Raw genomic sequence first — 18299 nt, 5'->3', positions numbered from 1 at the left:
GATTAACATTTGGCATCGAAGTACTGATCTGGCAAAGAGCTGCCAGTAATGTAATCTTTTTTACAACCAACGGCATGCTTAAAGTCTTGACGGACTTGACCTCTGCCCATTGCTAATCCCCAACTTTCTTGCCCATTCAGATGTACATCTTTAAAGAGATGGCACCGAATGTACAGCAAACAGCTAAACTTTAACTGAAGGTGAAACAAGAGCTGCCCAGAGAAAAGCATTGAGTGGAGGGAAATCTGAGTGTTGCTTACCCAGCCTCGTGCCGGGATTTTGATCCTATCATGAGGGAAGAGGTGCCTGCTCAGTTATATATGTGTAGTGACTTTGTTTCTGCCCAGATGGGAGAACACACCTTTTGGCAAGAGGGGATGTAATGCATTTACCTGGATTACAGGAGTGCTAAAGAGGCCTAACTATAATATTATCAGACTCTTTATGCTCGGACTGTCTCAACAGTCCTTGATCCCAAAGGATAAAGTTAGATAAAGTAGATGAAGCTCACACACTAAAAAATGAGGTATAAAGAGACCTTATATTCTACCAATTCAGTTTCCCAGCTCCCAGTTCAGGCGTTCAGCTGAAAAACCAAAGTGATAGATTTACACTATGTTAGAGAAAATAACAGTCAACCCAAAAAGATTCCAGCTGTCTTTTCTTTCGTTTGTGTGACAACCATTCCTGGGACACATGCCAACTTCTCAGATATTGCTGCTCCACACTCTAGTTATTCTAACTTCTGGCAACTGGTTATTTGACCTCTTGGTGGCTTGTCATTTTAATATCACTTTCTCTGCATGGATAATCTAGCGGGAATCCCTCCTTTATAATGCAACATTCTATACATGGTAATTGGCCAGAACACTGAAGTATTGTACTGTTAAGTCCAGTCTTGAGCTGCAGCTGAGGAGCAATTATTGTGGCTGGGAAGCACAAAAATATGGCTTAGTCTCTTCTTCATGAATTAGTAGACCCCAGGCACTGAGAAAAAAGTCTAATCTTTTTCTATGCCATGTGTTATATACCAGTTTTGGATCACTCTCTAAAGCCATGTGATAGTAATCTGCTCCTCCCGGATGAGCACAGCCCTGGCTCCAAAGGACATCCAAAGAGAAGGTCAGCTGAGTCTCATCAGCCCTCATAGATTTCACTGCCTTCTGGGTGATGAGTTCCATCACTTTTGTGTGAGAAACCAGCCAGGTGTAAAAAAGTTATCTGTATTCTTTGGTCCCATTACCAGTGATTACAAAGTGGCATAAAAGCCAGAAGAGTGCTCTGTATCCCATAGAGATCCTCCAGTGAGTGGCCAGCACTGTTGGAAGACAGTTGCTTTTCATTAGTTTCCAAAGCAGCCTAAAAGCGTCTCAGAAGAGCCTGGTGTCTCTAGACAGTCTAATCTTCTGATGCTGTACTCAGTGAAAAAAAAAATCCAAGCAATCCAAATAAAAGAACCAGCAGTACATCTTTAATTTAAGGTGATATTCCATTGTAAGCCCTTTGTCCACCTCGAGCACTTGGAGTATAGCCAGAGATATTTTTTTCTAGTAGTCTGGGAATAGGATCTTAGAAAATGGTGTACTCAGTCTGACATGGACTTAAATAGGTTTTAGAATAATCCATTATGCATCGAGTGTTTAATCGACATAATTAATATTTTTAAAGGTAGCCATTTACATTGTAAGTTCTATACACATTATTTACAATTTCAACAGTAACAGTTAATGCTCTGTGACAAACTATATTGTTTCCAGCTTGTTATCCATTCATAACAAGGTCAATCTATTACCATTATTTTTGTGAATGTAGCTGTTACCTTGAGGCAAAAAGTTAATTGTAAATTACAGAGGAGGGATTATTGAGGTTTTTTTTTTTTTTTAACTGTATTCACTGTAATGTATGGTAATGGTGCTATTTTATGAAATGTTTACATTTAAAAGCATTTTGTTATTTGTATCAGATGTACTGGACAAATTCACTTCCAAACTTTTCAAGAACTTACTCAACAGGAAAAGAAGAGCTGTTTGAAGGGATCCAGCTGAACATTTCATAACCATCGCAGTTAAAAACAGATGCAGGCTCATCTAATTTTTTTTTTCACTTCATCTGGGTCTGGTCCCTCTACCATTACTGTCCAACACAACCCCAAGAAGTGCTTAGTGCTCTGAGAAGCAGGAGCAGATTTGATTGTAATTTAGAGTAACACTTCAGCCCTTAAAACACAAAAGTGATCTGCAGGAGATGTATCTTGAGATTTTGTTCAGTCCCTGATACACAGTAAGTACACAGTGCCTGTCTGATGTCTAAACTCCTCTACCTCCCTACTTTTGCACAATTATTACTACATTGGCTGATGCTCTGGCAGACAAGGTTAAATTTTGTATGTATGCCCTGCCTTGTTTGCTCCCACCTCACCAAAAGTTAGAGGGTATGTGGCATTGCTATGTCCTAAATTGCAGTGAAAGTTGTCATTCATAGGCTACACAGCAAAAGGATGGAGAACCATCATAAAATCTGTCTTTCCCCCATCATTTGAATTATGGGTCTCAGGGCAAAATCCATGAGCTTTCCATTAGATCATGGACTTGTCCATCTTAATGGACAACTGAGAGCTGACCCCATTTAGCTTCAACCTAGACAACACTTCTGCTATGGCCCAGGTACAACAGGTCTTCCTGCCACATTGAACCCTACCTCAGCTGTCTTCTATATTTGTACTTTCAATTAGATGACTTATTTAACTGCATTTTATTCTGGCTTCAATTGTAACACTGGTATTGAATCTTCACCATCACTTCCAGAATAATAGAAGACAAACTCAGAAACGCTGAATATTTAGAGCTAACCAAAGGAAGTAAGAGGATGATCAGATGCAGAAATGCATTTCTAGTAGCACAGGAATAAGTGAAAAATGCTAGAGTTTTATTTTCCTTTCTCTATTGCCAAATAGACAGGTGAGAACTGTTGGGATATTTGTCGAACCATCCTATAAAAGATATGTTCTAACTCCTCAGCAGTGAAATTTGTGTAGCATGCTACTGGTGTTTGGGTGAAAAGAAATTGATTTCCTCTGAAATTTTATGGAGAACAATTTACATTTGTTAGAATCCATTGTTCTAACATCCAACTGCTCACTTGAAAAATCTGTTCCTTTCTTCCTTCAAGTCCTAATGAAAAAGAAATTTGTCAGGTTTACATCTTTTATTTTGAAGGCTTAATATAGTAAATCAGATGAGGTTTTCTTTTACCACATGCTCTCAGGAACTTCAAGGCATCATCAGGTATTAGCATATCTAGCTTGTGAAGGGTTAAGTAACATTATTTCTGTGGTCTCCGTCACTGGTCGTATGTTCAAAGTGCACAAAGCTCAAGACATATGCATTCTTTGTCCAATAACTTGTCCAGTAATTGGTATATTGATTGCTAATGTCATCATGTTTTAGTATATATAAACCCTCTCACTCTATCATACAGCCGCCAACAATCCAAGAAGTCATTGTTTATTCATTGTAACTCCCAAACTGGCCGTGTCAGATTCTGCTTGAGGCCTTGCTGATAAAAATCAGCAGATGATTGGGCACACACATTCTTGACATGGCTGACCCATGACATCTTAGGGCCAGCGGGGAGCCTGTCATTATGTGTACAATACTCTTCTTTCTTTTCCCTTATCTATTCCCAGATGACTTTGAGATTTTTATTAACTCATTAATGACTGAAGATGTCATTAAAGAGAGTGAGGAGGAGGGGGAAGAAGGACATTTTGTTTGTTTGTTTAAAAGTGGGAAGTGGAGAGCCATTGACTCCACGTAGAGAAAGGCGGAGGAAGCTTAAAGACAAAACTGAAGTCTATCCAGAGGAAAAGATCATTAGGATGACTAAAGCTAAGCTTTGAAGGGAGAAAAATAATATGAGGCCATATTTGAAACATAATGGAGAAAGAAGGAATGGATTTCTCCACAGAAAAAGAAACAGCAAAAAGACTGGTTGTGTTTATGTGGCTCAACCAGGAGTCTTTACAAGCACAGAAAGACACCTTCCTAACACTACCTACATGTTCAAATACTTAAGTATTCACTCAGAAAGAGTTTTGTATTCAGGATTAGTATTTTATTGTGTATTTAAGAGTGTATTGTTTTATACAGGGGAATAGTATGTGATTTTTTTTAGGTGTTCTTGTAAATACATCAGTTGAACAGATATTGAACACCATTCTATAGTAATCACACCTGCTTTTCTTTTCCAGGATTTCTTTCTGTTTTAGTTTTGGGGTTCTTTTGCATCTTAAGTTTCTGAATTCTATCTGCAAACATAGCAAACTACTGAATGTAAGTTGGCATACTATTACTATGTAGTCAGGACTAGATTGCAGTAAAATATACATTTGAAGCAGAATTTTCATGTGAGTTTGCTCACAGCCCACTTCTGATCCTAAAGCTGACCTCAAGGTCGGTTGTTTAACTTCTCTTGAATTTGGGTTAAACAACTATTCCCACCTTATAGGCTTGTCTTCCATTTTAAAAATCTTGTCTGTATTTCTTAATTTCTCTTTGAAACAATTTCACAGCCAGCATTTATATTGGAATCTGGATTCACGTGACAATAAAAACCGTGTTTTTCCTCCTGAAATGTGGATGTTTTCTATCATTAGAGGCCTATTGGTTTAGAAACAAGGACTTAATATTTTAAGGATTGCAATTATTTTATTTTAATGATTGCCATTTGTGGATTAACTGAGGAAGAGTGAATGCGTTTCTGTCTTAGGCAGCTGCCCTCCATATGGTGGTTGATCTCAACCTAGAAATTTCTGACGTGATTGTAGTGGTACTGGATGTTAAGGTGACATAGATCTAGATGACATCTGCATTGGCTGGCCTTTAATAATCTTTGTTTCAACGTCTATCTTTTTGATGAGGTGAGTGGAAGAAAGATGAGCTTGTTTCCCTGGAAGAAAGATGAGCTTTTTTCCCTGAGGGACCTGCAAGTATTGGTATAAAATAACAGAATAAGCTCCCTGGATGGGACCTGTGAATTACTAAACCAAACTCAAACAAGAATCTGCTTATTCCATCATGTAAACTGCAAATCAGGCATATCAATCCAACTTTATGGACTGACTAGAATAAGTTTCAGAAGTCCTAATAGGAGTTTTAAAAGAACAATGTAATTATGCCGTATTGTTTCTGACAACTTTCCTTTCTCTCCACTCAACAGATGATCCAGATCACCTGGGTCATGGAGCAAACATTTTTTTTCTTAGGAATAACTACTATATTTTCTGTGTCCTGAATCCTTGAGAAGGCAGTGGACATTCCCTGCAATATTAGCAGTAATTTCTGACTTGTTTCTTTTTGTCTTTTGTCTTCTGATGATTAGCAGAACATTGTTTGTATTGCAGGGGGAGCTGGGGTTGCTGGGGTTCTTGATGAAAGGTTAGGGACTTGTGCAAGGTGCTGTCTACAGTTTTAAAACACTCCATGTACATATTCCAAAGGAATGCTGATGGGTTTGAAAAAGAAAAAAAAATTTAAAATGGCAAGAACACATCAGCATGTGCTGACTTAATCATCTGTGCCCAGCTTAATCAAGGTGTGTCATTTGTTTAACGCACCTTTTTGAGAGGAGGCTTTCCTGTCTCCTCACTTTCTGACCTCCAGATTCTCTTCCATCACATACTGAAGTGGGAACCTGTGATGAATCTTTGGATAATGGACTGTTGCTTTGACAAACTACTCCTCTACTGAAACACGTCCGTGTCTTAGTGACAATAACAGCGAAGTGTGGATTTTGTGGAAGAAATAGAGGCTTTGAGGGCTACAGCACCAGACTCAGAGTCTATAAATTGCTGTACTGGGATGTTAGATGCCTTTTAATATTTTCAAACATCCAGTAGAGTAATGAAAGAACTGTAGGACTATCCTGAATTAAGACCTCGGGAGAGTTGTTTTCAGAGATCGTGGGAGCTCACAACTTGTTTAAGAACATGAAGTCCTATCCAAGTAATAGCTGGAAATAAGTTGCTTGATTTTTCTATCCCCAAAGACAAATTCTTGTAATAGCAAAAGTGTAAAATCCAACAAAGAGAGGCTTGATATTTTCAGATACTCCAGCCAGTTCATAGTGGAAAAAAAGCGTACTGGCAGTGAAGCTATTTGGGGTAAATAATGAGGACAGACTTCTCAGAAATCAACTGGCATGGATTTGGCCATGAGATGTCAGATTCATAACTTGGGAAATGAAAGCCTCTATATACTAGAAAGCAGGCCTTAGCTCAGCAGTGGCAATTCAGCCTTCTGAGCCACAGGGATTTCTTTATAAGCAGTGGTATAGTAAATGTAGAATCAGGTAGGCCAAAGGGACAGCAGTAAAAGAGAGACAACATGCAGTGACCAAAAATGAGCTAAAGCCAGACACTAATTACTTTGCAGTAATTCTGTTTTACTTTAGAGTTGACTAATCTCTCACTCCTGGAAGCCAAATGCTTTTCCTATCACTTAGGTTTTGCATCTAGCACATTTTTTTAGTTTAACTGAAGCTGAGGAGAAAGTAGTTTTTGTCTGTTTCTCTGATTTAGTACCTTCACATTAGAGGGGTGGATTTTTATACATCACTGGAGCGGACTGAAGAAGAGCACTTTTAGACAGGCCTAGGTCAACAAAACAGATTCATCCATCACATCTGCCAGAATGGAAAGATAGTTGTCTCGATGCTCAGTCAAGCCGAGACCTTTCTACTGAGTCAACTGACAGATTGCAGATATTTGTGACAAAGAGGACACTTATCCACTAGTAAGTGGACTGAGGACCACCTACACATTTGGCAGTGGGTCTTCAGCTTAGGAAGCTCTAAGTTCTTGAAGCTCAACATATCGCTATTTGCAGTCCTCCTTATCAGTTGAGAACCATTACTAAAAACTAAGCTATAATAAGATCAAGTAACAAAAGGAAAGGATTCTGAGGTGATAATGGTGGAAAATGTGAGAGTTAGTAGAAAGTACAGTAAAGAAACCCGTGACAAGTCATGATAAATTGGTCGTTATAAAATTCATGTTTAGGCTGCACCAGTCTGGGGATAATGCCATTCGTCATGGCAACACTGGGGCACTAATGAGCCCTCATTGCATATTCATGGATTTGGCGCCTCTCTTCTCTCTCTGCCTCCCTCCCACCCCGAACCAATGCCTGGTAAATATCTCCACCTCAAGCTGAAACTCGACTTAGGCTGCTTTTTTTTTTTATTTGTTATGTTGCAGCAATTACACTGTAAAAGTGCTGCACAAGATTGATTGCTCTGATCTGTAGTTCAATTGTAAATTAGAATACACATCCCCCTGGGGACACACGGCCCCTATTTGTGATTAAGAAAAAAGCCCCATAATAGACTAATAGCTAAAGTTCTCTCTCTTTTACTTTCAGGCAATTAGCTTGATGAAATGGCCTCTTTTTGTGTACCCTGGAAGTGTAAACCGATATCATAATGAAGTATATGATGTTTATTCTATTATTTTCACCTTGCCATGTATGCAGGAATGCATAAATAATGGCTGCTTTGTCTAGTACGTTTACTGATTCAGAAGTAAACTATGTCTTAAAGATGTAGTGTATGATCCTTCAGCCTTATGTTAAGCTGGGCACCGTGACTAGTCCCTATGAAAACTAATGTTCTGCCTAAAGAAGTTGGAGACCATTTTTAGTCAGGTGATTAAATACTGTGTTTGCAAGACACTTTCATTTATAAAGAACCTTAATTGGAAAATCCTCCTAATAACCTTGTGAGAAAAATAAGGTATCTCTGTTTTACAGAAAGGAAAACTGATGAGGAGATGCTGAACGTGTTACACAAGCCCACACAGGACCTCGGTAAGTGCTTCAGAAATCCTAGCTCCTTGACTTATTTTTTTTTTTTTCAGGCAATCAGAAGCTCCCTTCCCTCTCTTGTAAAGTGTTATTAATGCTGTCCTGGATGGTTCATGGAGTGGCTCTGACCTTAGCTTGCCTCAAAGACTTAAAGCTCTGTGGTGTCACGGTTGTCTTCATTCCCATGTGGCATACATGGCTAAAGCTCTTTCACCTGAATCCAAGGTGGATATGGTCATGCCCATATTCAATATCATGTGTTGGATGCTGGCTTTCCCAAGGCTCAATTAGAGCTGTCAGTCTGAGCAAATGACTCCTGTTGTGCAATGGTGTTATAACACTGTGATGGTGTTCATGCAGTCGGGCTCAAGATAAATATCTGGGAAGCAAACTGCCATATGATGATAGCTCTGGGCATAACTGCTTTGTGACAAAAGGTGCTTCTACATTGGCATTTCACTTTGGCCCAGAAGTGTACTTTTAAAGTGAATCCTCCAAATGACCCCTCTTACCCTACTTCACAATGCTAGGCAGTTTTGGAGCACACAGATGAAATTCTTTTGCATGAAATTAAACCAGATGATGTGGTCTGGGAGCTTCACAGCTAACGGGAATTCAGTCCACAGGAGCATGTTGGAGCTCGTTCGAGCAAACCTCCAACACGCAGTGACCTGGGGCCAGTCTCTGCTCTTTCGTGCACAGTATAGACATACCTTTATTTGCCTATTTGCTAAGCGAAGCAGGGTTCCTGTTCAAGGAGTTATGAGAAGCTCAGATACTATGTCAGGAAAGCCACGTGAAATAGCCTGGAAAACCTGCATGAGAAAATGCACATGTTTGTGTATAACCCTGTCAGTTTATCTGCAATAGAAATATTTTTATTTAGTTTAAATTCTGTGTGAGAAAGGTTCTATAATGTAGTATAAAAGACTTCAGAAACATTTTGCTAAGCACTACCAGTGAAAACCTTCAAAGGGTAACACTCTGTACATGGCTACAACACCATATTCTGTTTAAACTTGTTCATCATTGTCTTCTTGCATGACAGCCCTGGCATTTAAAATATGTTAGGGGTGACACAATACTTTCACCTGGTGCAGACATATATCACTGGAAGGATGTTCTCATAAACAAAGCGCTGCAGGCTATGATCTTATCGTTCTCCTCTTCCTTCTTCCCAGTTCAGTTCAATGACAAACACGTATTTCTGTTCTTTGCTCCAGTTTCTGGTCTAGAGAAGCCTGGTGTTGGAGCAACAGGTGATGTTGCAAATCAGGAATGACAAGCACTAGAGGTGGCCTGGTAGGGAAAAGCAACAGAGAGGGCAGCAAGCGGGCAACATATTTTATCATGCTTTGGCTGGTGCAAAGATTCTATATGGTGCTGCAATTTTTTAGCATGAGTAAAAGTTTACTCACGTGCATGCCTACACATGTACAGTTTCTTTTGAGAAAGACATAGGGCAAATTAGAGTGTTCACATGTAATTAGCTAACTATTAGTGTGGTTCAGCTGAGGCGATAGGCAGACAGTAAACTCTGAGATACCTCACAGATAAAAGCACTGACGGTGTTCTGGATAAAGCTGGAGGTAATAGTTCAGAAGAGAAATTCCTGACAAATTGAGAAGGCATCTAAGGATGTTCTTGCCTTCCACTATTGGCATGGCGCAGAGTAACTATACAGGCCATCTACTGCAAACCTTAACCCTTCCTGGCATCCAGGGCTCTTTCTCCTTGGACAGGCCACTTTTAAATTATTTGAGGTTTAATAATAATATTATGTTTAAACACAGAAATTTAGACTAAAACTGTGGAATTCCTGCTCATACTTCTTTTGACAGCATATGAAACGGGGACTACAACCCCTGCAGAGGATGGAGTACCTCCAGTTATTTATCTAGGAGTGTACATGACCAGGTCTAGTAAAAACATTAGCAGTTGCCATATGTAAGCATCACACTTGGAAAGAAACCCAAAGTGTGTCAGAGTTCATCTTTGCAGCTTCTATGAAAATCTGGATATTTTACTAAATTTCTGTGTTAAATGAAAACGTCATTATATTTTTCTCTCATTTTATATCTGTCAGAGAAGCGCTTTTTTCTGCCCTTTGGGAGTTTTCAATATTTCATTTTTTCAACTAATTCTCTGGCTAACCAATAAGCTGCTAAAAAAAAAAAAAAATAAAAGCCTGTCATTTGCTTCAGTAATTTAAAAATATTTCATATTTTGCTTTACTTTATAAATCAAAAATTAAAACCAAAATGTATTTCAAAGCAAATAAATGTTCGTTTAGAAAAATATCTATTGGGATGCTTGCAATAATTTTGAAATGTCTTTAACATCTTTTATTCAGGTGGGAAGCCTCATGAAAACCACATTGTTCCCTCCTAACCTTTTTGCTTGTTTGGCATTTTCCATTACAAAGTTTTCATGGAAAACCCCAGACATAATCCACTTTTAACATCAGTTCGGTATCTCAGGGTGTTCTTGCTTGGGATGGCTTCTGAGGAGGAACAATTGAGAACTTCATGCTGTGAGTTGATCCAACACTGAAAATTTCAAGTACTGCTAAAATGATCCATACTTCTGAGTATCTATTCATGTAAAAGTCTGTATTTCTCAAGGCCTGTATACTTTTGGCCTGTTGTCCTTTTCATTACACTCCAATAGGACTGATCTGAATTGTTCATGCTGAAGCAAAAATTTGTCATAGGTTTTGCACAACTTGTACCCTATTTCTTTGCCAGCATGTAAACTCTTCAGCAAGTCTTTCTGTTAGGACTAAATCCTGCAAGAAAAATGCACATTTGATACACCAGAGGAAAGAAATGTTCAAACAACAGGCAGAAGAACTAGCATTTTGGAGTGGGTAAAACCACATTCAGTAAAGCACATGTTATTTTTTGCAGACAAGGAATCACTTCTCAGTACACAATTAACAACATTTGGTAAATAGTAATTCTTTAACCCTCAAAGAATATTACCACTTCTAGCTTTAAGGGTCATTTTTTTCAAGGCTTATGTAGGCATTTGTGATGAACAAAGTTGGTGTAAATTCTATGGAAGAAATGTTGAATCAAGAATGTAAGATTGTGTTGACATTTCAGTTCATCTTGAAGGAGGGAACCTTTCGCTGTAGGTCTCAAGTGATGCTCAGGGAGAAGAACAGCACGTACGAGGAGGAGAGCCAGCATGCCGGTGACCAAGAACCTACCACTAGAGATAAAGCCTGGGGACTGTGTCAAGGTAAGGGCCCTCACAAAGCACTCAGCAAATGCTTTCTTTGCAACTCTTGTTGCCCTGCTTACCTTCTTCCCAAGGCCCATCCTCTTTGCTCTCCTCATCGTGCTCTGTAGAATGACAAGAAAACCTGAGGGTTTTCACACATTTCTGGAGAGAGGAACAAACTTTCAAACAACAATTTGTCTTGCCTAGATGTATCTGTGTTGGGTTAGACCAAAGGTCCAGCTAGCTCCTCACCTTGTCTGTGACAGAAGCCCCTAGCAGATATACAGAAAAATGTCAGATGTCAAACATACAGTAATTCTTCTCCTGATGTGTTTTCCTTGTTGCTATCACTCGGTGCATTACAGAGACTGACAGTAGAAGCTGGATAAAATAGTGTCTAATGATATCAAAAGAATTCTTTTCCATGAATTTCTAGCCCATTTAGAATCTGATTATACTTTTGGTATTCTGTGGTAGAAGGTCCCCCAATTTAATTGTGCTGCATAACAAATATTAAATGCTGATCACTTTAAACCTCTTTTGCTCCTTGTGCTAACATACTGAATGGATATTCCCCTCTTCAGAACATTCTTCATAACATTTTTCATTGTATAAACCTCAGCCATCTCCTTTCAAATTGTTTTAAATTTACCTAGTTTGTCCTTTTGTGGAAGCAGATACATATGGTTACCCAAAAGACAATCACTATCAAACTCAACTGTTGTTACTGAGACTGAAACTCTTCCAAAAATTAATTTATTTAAAATAATCCTTACCGTGCAAATATCCAAAGATCAGGCAGATCTATAAAACCTGCCTGAAGCAAAATCATGCAATTAGAATCATGCTCATAAGTGTTGGAGTCTTAAAACATTAATAGATCATTTTAATGGAAGGAGTTATTAAAATTGTATTTGATTTGCATTATTACAACACTGAATGCACTGTGGAAAACTGAGTTCATGAGAGAAGCACAGCACAAAACAGATTCTTATCTGAGTTGGAAATTTAAATAGATTATACTTTACAGTTCGCCTAAATTTTCTTTAGTTTTATTTCTCTTCTACATCACTAAGAACTCCTGCTTTTATATTAGAATAGAAAATAAGGATGAGAATAAGGATAAGGATGTGACTGGAGACTGAAATAAAGCCTCAGAAAAGTAGCTTGCAGAGCAAAAAATGCTTCTTAACATAAGTATTTTTTATCATATATGAGATGTGTTGTTCATGTCATAACCACTATCAAAAGTCCCATGAATTGCAGGGTTTCTGTAGATGATTTAGGAAGAATTTGCCCCAAATGTGAAAGCAATTATAGAGAAATTCATGACTCATTAGTAAGCGTTCCTTGTTTTATTTCTGTTACAAGCAGACTATAATTTCTGGATCTCTATCTGACATCTTTTCTATTGGGCACTTACCCTCTCTTATGCATTTATAAGACACTCCACTTCATTATTGGGACATCACCAGCAAAACTGGTGTACGAATGTCTTCCTTGATCCAGTAGGAAGCAGAAAGTCTTGGAGTCGATGGAATAATTTCCACCATTTCCGACGGACTGAGGAATAAACATACAAGGGCTAAAAAATATATATATATAAACATATTCACTAAGTAAAGGAAGGAATACAGTGAATTTGCTCCACAATTGAGATGTTTTTAGTTTTGTATTCTTTAGATTACCTGTAAAGATATGTCCCTCATGTGCAGTTGTTGAAAAATCACATTTAGGTAATTAGAATTCAGTTGATTTAAGCCAGTATAGAAGGGCTGTGCAAATGTGCAAAAATGATGTCTTCTTCATGTTGCAAAGCTCTGTATCATTTAGAAGAACTGTGCCAATAAATTAAACAAAAGAGAGTATTTCTATTAAAAATAGAAACAACATCCTGTAGAAAAAAATATTCTCTATCTTATGACCTTCAAATGTGGTTTAAAATTCAACTATCAGATCCTTACCAGGTATGAGTCACCACATAAATGATGCTGTAACACTTTACATTATATTACCAAATCGTCTTGTTGGTAATTAGGAATATCTTCTATGGAATAAGGACCAACAACAAGACAATATAGAAGTTGATATTATCTCAGCACACATAAGTAGCAGACAAATATTCATATGCAGAATCTTACACCTTACCTACATGATACCGGTGGGCTGAAGTAATAGCATACAGAATTGTCTTGGAAAAGGCAATTCTCAACAGAAACTAAAAATCTTACTATTTGTCTGTAAGTTTCTCACAATTATACGTGGCAAAAATGAAAATAAACCTGACAGGCATGCACTCAGAAAAAGTTTATTTTAAAAAGTTTCTTTAAACTTTCTTTAAAAATGCAGAGCAAACTATACTCAAATGTCAAAAAACAATTAGACACAGATATGTACGATTAGTCTTCGATTTCATGTAAAATGAAGAAGGCAGAAAATATCATCTATTAGAGGTCCATGAGCAAGAGCCATTGTCTAGGCATCAAGTGCAAAACACATTGCAATCACAAGAATTTTTCTGAGGTATGAAAAAAAATCCACTAACAGGAGGAAGCAGAAATATTTGGATGTCTCTCTTGAAGCCCTCAAAAACCAACCTGGGTGCCTCTGTGTGAAGCAGGTTCCAGGAGCATCGTGCCTGCAGGAGCTTCGATCAGGCATTCTCCTGACTTCAACATCTGCACAGTTCGAGCTGGGATACATTGAATACTGACAACTTTCAGAAGTTTTTTAATCAATTAGGCCCTTTTTTAACCTGTTGATATCCTGGCTTTTCTTGTAGAATGAAATGTAGAGAAGTGTAGCTTTTTTCTTTATTAATAGAAAACACTCAAGTACCTACATATGAAGACTAGCGAAATGCTGCCTGTTGTAAAACAGCAGACATTTTGTATAGAGAGCAAATTTTGTCACAGGCCTACTAAGTGAGAAGCACAGTTTTTTATGTATCACCCCCCATGAAGTCATCCCATTTTGTGTCTATTGGAGCTTCGCAAATCTCCAGAGTTTTGTGTTTAGCAAAACAGATGTGCAAATGGAGATCCTGGTGACCTCCCCTCTGAGAATCATATCTTCGACGTATATTACTATTCTGCTGACAGCAAGAGAACTGTGAATCAGTTGGCATTTCACACCTGCAACTAATGTAGAAGTTGTAACGATGTAAGTGGACATTAGGAATAGAAGTGATGCTTTGGATATGAACCAGCTATATTTAACAAGAAAGGTGCAAATCCACATTATCACTCAGGATATGTATTAGCTCCAGCCCTTCTTTAACCTGGAAAGAAAGAATTATATCCAAGGGAACTTACCTCAGAGAGTTTCTCTTTCCTCTGGCAGAAGTGATGACTAGGCTAAAATTGTCCATTGCTTCTATCTGTAGTTGGGGAATCCACAATTTAGTTCATACGGCTTCAGCTGGTAGGCCAGTTCTGGTTCAAGATTCTGTTCTACTATAAATACATCTTCAGGATCAATAGAGAAATTAACTTGGAGTGTAGCTGAGGACCTTGTCCTGCTCATTTGGCCTGGATTGAGCTGATGTGGTAAACCCATGGGGGGATGAGATCTTGCTGAACATCCCAAGTTCTCTAAGTCCCCTCTGCCTTGGGAAGTCTGTGCCTCCAGACAGGTTCCTGGGTTCAGGAATTACAATAGCTTTTACCTGCTATTTTTGTGTTGGTAACAGATGCTCCTTGGGCCATTTGGACTTCTACTAATGCTGTAGCATGTATTATCCTATAATACTCCACTGATCAGGGCTTTCTTCATTAAAGCATATTTGTTAACTGCAGAGTATATGGGGTTGAATATGTTTGCTGCCCCATCTAGGAGTAACAAAACTTGTTGGTGGGTAGAAAGTTACCATCACCCTTTATACTGGTTTATAGTAAGCCTGGGAAATCATCTCCACTTAATGGTTTTGGGAGGTTTCTTAGTCAATGCCTAACAGGTGGCTGCTCTGATGCCTTGTGCCTTTCTTCCTGGCTTAGAAATGTCCCAAATGGAAATGAGCAGTTTTATCTCCTCCTGCCAAGCATACAGGGTAGGAATGGATTGCACAGGTACATCTCTTATTGAAAAATCAGGGGATGCTGCCACGACCAAAAGGGGCCCCTGGGCAGTTACATGAGAATTGGCTTGAGAAAGGAAACTGGTTTGTCACTTCATTGCTTAATGGTGTGATCTGAAGCCCGAGTTGAGGTGTACCTGTGGGTGCAAGAGATAAGATTACATTGTTAACACTATACCCATTGTGTTCTGAAGATATTGGAGTTTCTAACCTCAGAATGTGATACATTAAAAATATGGTGGGATTCTTGGTTACATGAATATTAATGTATAGGTTCTCCTACTAAAGAAAACAAAGTGTATCTCCCTACTCACCCTCCTTATTTCTCTTAAAAGATATGACAGCTCTAAAGCAGATGAGAGCTGTCATAATCTGTGAACCCTTGGCCTGAGAACTGTATATACATGTAGGAAAGGTGTTCTTATCCAGAATAATGTAAGCTATAGGTGAAGTATGCATGAATAATTTTGTGTAATGTGATTGTATGTATATACTCTGCAAAATGTATTTTGGATGTAGTTGAGAATGGTAGTGTATACGATTCAAAGGAATAGAGTACATTAAAATACCTAGGAAGGGCACAGAAGAGACAAGGGAAGGTATAGATAAAGGTAGGAAAAAAGGGAAGAGAATAGATGTGGAGACAGCTAGAAGGATGACAGGTGTGACATGCAGGATCAGGTTGGACAAATCCAAATAGTTTATAAGAAGATGGAAAAATGCCTCTCTGGCATTGTATGTTTAGTGTTTCTCTACAACGATGTTATGGTGTTTTTCCTGCTCTTGATGCAAATGAAGCACTGAAGTTCTCCTGAATTTTATTTTTTCCTCCCCTGTGTGAGATGTCCTTTACACTGTGATGAGATCACTGGTGTATTATTTATTTTTAAACTTTTCAGAAATTATCCAGGAAATGCAGTGGTGATGTCATGACTGCAGTAATGTCTAAAAGGATGGTTTTATGGAGGAAAGGAGAAATTTTCCTCTCATTTAGCAAAACTGTGACAGAATTCGTTGCTCTCAAGTGTGTTGGACAAGTTAAGATTTGTTTATATTTGTCTGTTGCATGTTTTTGCAGTAGACAGCCTGCTTCATACTTTTTTTTTTCCTCAAGTATTGCATAAATCCAACAAAAGTTGCAGACAAAGTACCCTGCTAAAGCAGCGCTCCATTTGAACAAACATCTAGAAGCATCTTTACCCATGATACCTCCCCAGTCACACAGTCAACAGAGGGGTAGAAAAAAAATCTGATTCCTGTGATGACCTGAATGTCCCCATGTTAGACCTTCTGCATCCTTCAGCAGGTGGATACCTCACTGAGAACATTCTGGTTCCCATCTCTTTTTAGGAGAAAAATCCTTGGGCCCTCCTCCAGGGTCATGGTATCACTATTTAATATGATGTATTTGTGTCTGTTTGATCAATGGAGTAATGTCAGACATGAATTTGGACCGTGACATTTCAGGTAATGACAGTGACTTGGCAGTGATGAACTTTCACTGTTATTCTGGTTTTTATGCCCAGTCTTTCCCACTCTGTTTGCTAAGTAAAGTGGCAAGACTTAATGATATAGATCTGAAAGGTCTCTGGATAGATTTAGTACTGAAAAGAAATATGTAGACAGATGGAATCATATGCCTTGCTTTACCATGGTGAATGTATTGTATTTTAATGTGTTCTAATGAACTTAAAAATTACTCCCCAGTGTGCTTGCTGCCTGGGTCAGAGGGGTTGTTTTGAGTTTGCTGTTTTCCTGGATTCTTGAGATAATTCCCTCCGGATTTGTTGGGTCAACAACAGAGTGGTGATAACAAGTACACTGATGCTTTAATCCAGTGCTATGCTGTCTCCCTCTTTGCGATGTGGATTTTTGCATCCTAACAGTTACACTACTCCTAGTTTAACAACTTTAGGGCATTAGTGACAGGCAGCACAAAACCAGTTCCCCTTTCATTCCTGGAGACCAAATGTCCTGGATGTGAGACACGGCAGATGCCACAGGTTTTATTTTGCTCAGAGTTTAGGATCTTTAGTTACCCAGAGAGGAGTGGGAGATTAATGGTGTTCATTGACAGTGATAGGGAACTGTGCGCTCTAAATCCCACTGCAAGCAAAGAGGAGCCTACCTCTACATACTGCTAATATCCATAACTAAAGAAAGTCTTCCTGTTTAAAAAGACTAATTAATAATGCTTAGTGGTCTAGATTTGCAAGTATGAATTGTCAGGGATTTTGGTGGGCTTCGGGAGGTGGGGAAATGAGTTAACACTGTGTTGTTTAAAATTACAAGTGTTTAAATTGTTTAAAATGATAAGCAGATAGGGTTTCCACACAAGATTTGAGACTTTTGTTCTCTTTTATTTGTACTAAAATTTCGGCTTGAGCTCACATCGTCGTTCTACCCAGACTGCTTCCCAGACAAGCTAATTTGTCTACCTGTGTTCCATTTTAGGCCTTGATTTTAATTTGAGAATGATTCCTGCTAATACCAAAGACTGGATAGAACATCCATTAAAAGTCTACACAGCAATTGAAATGGAAAATTCCAAAAGAACCCCTATTAGAGTTTTTCTCCATCAAATCAACATTACAGACTTCTTATGCATTTCTTAATTAGACATTGATATTAACTGGACTGTTGCATGATTTAAATCTAGCTCTTAATCTCAGCTATTCTATGCTGCTGTAGTTTTTATGACATCCAACTAGCGACTGCTTTATGCATTAATCTATCTGGAAAACCACCTTCACTTTTTTTTTTTGTCTTTTTTTAGAAGAATAAAGGCCCCAAGAAGGAAATGAAAGCTTTTGGATTCAGCCATTAGTAATTTTCTGCTTAGTATTTGAAAAATTGCTTATTTTAATTGCTTCATAGAAGAAAAAGATATCAAAGCTAACGTTCTTTCTCTCCAAACTTTGTAATTATTTCTCTCAGACTCTTATTTGAAATGCCTTGAAAGGATTTTCATTGAAATGTAGATTTCTTCTCTTTCAAAAGTACTTTTATTCCCCTGTGCTTCTTTCCTTTTTTTTTTTTTTTTTTTTTTTTTTTTTCAATTCTAGTGACTTCCTCTCTAGATTTAGAGCAAAATACATAGACTCCAATCTCTGGACACTGTAGTGTGTGTCACACAG

The 18299-nt window shown here is 38.3% G+C and overlaps 1 long non-coding RNA gene across 31 annotated transcripts in view; it reads right to left on the bottom strand.

Moving 5' to 3' along the window:
- Positions 1-1462: 1462 nt before the first annotated feature.
- LOC136106607 (uncharacterized) overlaps positions 1463-18299 on the bottom strand; it is a 44252-nt gene continuing 27415 nt past the window's right edge. For 23 of the 31 annotated variants that reach the window (XR_011741085.1, XR_011741068.1, XR_011741071.1 and 20 more), the window contains 4 exons: positions 14402-15299; positions 12776-12925; positions 12511-12672; positions 8712-11209 (listed from right to left, as the gene is read on the bottom strand). This is a non-coding gene — a long non-coding RNA (uncharacterized lncRNA). Of the gene's footprint in view, positions 8675-8711; positions 11360-12510; positions 12673-12775; positions 12926-14401; positions 15300-18299 lie in introns of those variants that run through there. The other 8 variants (XR_011741065.1, XR_011741074.1, XR_011741077.1 and 5 more) reach the window with 8 other exon arrangements.

This window comes from Patagioenas fasciata, chromosome 12, assembly GCF_037038585.1.
Source record: "Patagioenas fasciata isolate bPatFas1 chromosome 12, bPatFas1.hap1, whole genome shotgun sequence".
Classification (NCBI taxonomy): Eukaryota; Metazoa; Chordata; class Aves; order Columbiformes; family Columbidae; genus Patagioenas; species Patagioenas fasciata.
The sequence above is the reverse complement of the archived record's forward strand: the minus strand, read 5'-3'. Positions and strand labels throughout refer to the sequence as shown.